The sequence below is a fragment of the Austrofundulus limnaeus genome, unplaced genomic scaffold, assembly GCF_001266775.1.
Source record: "Austrofundulus limnaeus strain Quisiro unplaced genomic scaffold, Austrofundulus_limnaeus-1.0 Scaffold1723, whole genome shotgun sequence".
In the NCBI taxonomy this organism is placed as follows: domain Eukaryota; kingdom Metazoa; phylum Chordata; class Actinopteri; order Cyprinodontiformes; family Rivulidae; genus Austrofundulus; species Austrofundulus limnaeus.
Window position 1 is genome coordinate 22,383 of NW_013954125.1, and position 1,987 is coordinate 24,369.

A 1,987-nucleotide genomic window follows, 5' to 3' on the forward strand; every position below is an offset into this window, starting at 1 on the left:
CATCCATCCATCCATTCTTCATCCATCCATCCATCATCCATCCATCCATCATCCAACCATCCATCATCCATCATCCATCCATCCATCCATCCATCCATCCATTCTTCATCCATCCATCCATCATCCATCCATCATCCATCCATCATCCATCCTTCATCCATCATCCATCCATCATCCATCGTCCATCCATCCATCCATCCATCAAGCCAGTGTTTTGTTGGTCTTCATGTTTATCTACCTTTAACCTTCAGGTTTTGGGGGGGTTGTAAGGTTTTTGCACATATTTGCTTTATTAAGTCAGTTTCAGCTTCTTCAGGTACTCCTGCAGTATTTCCACAGAAACTGTTTATCTGGTTTCATTTGATTCCATACTTTAACATACTAAACCTGGACACAGGTGTGTGTTTTAAATGGGTTTGGTCTTTTTACACAGGTAAGTAATTCACKTGTAGATTAGAGAAGAACATGCCCAACTGGTTTTAGTCTCCTGAGGTTTGTTGCTCATTCCAAACAGCTCAACAAAWATAACATTCTGTCACACTGAACTAAGATTAAGCTGTCAAAACCAATGTTCTACCTGTAATCCCATCCTCCACAGTGTGGAGAGGAGTCTAATCCCTGTAGACTGACTGGATAAATACAGAGAGARGTTGAAAGGCTTTTATTMATGTTTTTATTACCATCWAATTAAAACTCACGTGTCCAAACCCTCAGTACTTTAAAAATCTGCCTACACAACAGAAGACAGGATAAGTTGTTCACAAACAGCAACATACTCAAAAMGTTTACATTTATCTGAGTGTCTAACAGTAAATCTCAGAGAAAACACATTTATCAGTAGAATAATTTGTAAAAATGTAAAGTTTTCACTTTAGTTCTCTTAGAGTTTTGGTTTTCGCTGCAGGTGATGTATTTACCTGTTTGTGTGCATGTGCTYGTTTGTCTGTATCGTYAGTAAAATATGTCAAACTGGTGGACAGATTTAAAGTAAACTTGCAAAAACTGATCCACTACAGCTGGTTTACTTCTACAGTGTCCTCATTTAAGATGGCTGCCACAGCCAGCTGATCTCAGAARAGATGGAGTCAACTCAGTCCTTTTTTAAATCTGTTTTAAATGAAAGACAGCTGTGTATTATTGTTTGATCATTTATTCATGAATATAACCAGTTTAATGTATTCTTTACAAATCTGATCAACAATGGACATCGTCTTTTCTTGCTTTGAGAGCAGATTTCCTTTGACAACCTGCTGATGACATAAACACTGGGGCTGTCGAGTGCTTCACCTTCTAAGTAGGCTCTTTGTTGCCATGAAGATATAAAAATAAGTTGCCAGGTGCTTTAGAGACAAAAAACATTAGTCGTGATATTATTTTTAAAAAAAACAGAAAGAAATAAAAGAATTTCAGATCATTGTGTTCAGTCTCTGGATGCTCCTACAGACATTTACAGGAAACAAGGATAGTTTGAATGATTGATGGGGGAGGGGGGCATTATGCATTTTCCAGACACAAAGTTCAATTCTATTCCACAATCAGTAACTATGTTACCTGCAGGTGGTAAAGCTTCACTCTGGCTATGTTTTTGATGAAAGACTGACTTTATAACATGATATAAAGATCAAAAAAGTGGATTAAAGTCTAAAATCATCTGATGAAACAGTTGTAGATATTTTGATCAAACCTTGAAAATAATGCTGTGTGTCACATGACTCAACTGCTAACAGTGAAATTTAGCTCAGCTTCTGTAAAAAGGTGTTCCCAGGCCAGCTGAGAAACATAGTCCCTCCAGCGTGTCCTGGGTCTTCCTCTGGGTCTCCTCCCAGTGGGACGTGTCCAGAACACCTCACCAGGGAGGCATCCAGGAGGCATCCTAACCAGATGAACCACCTCAACTGGCTGCTCTCGACATGGAGGAGCAGCGGCTTTATTCTGAGTCCCTCCCGGAAGACTGAGCTTCTCACCGTCTCTGAGGGAGAGCCCAGAC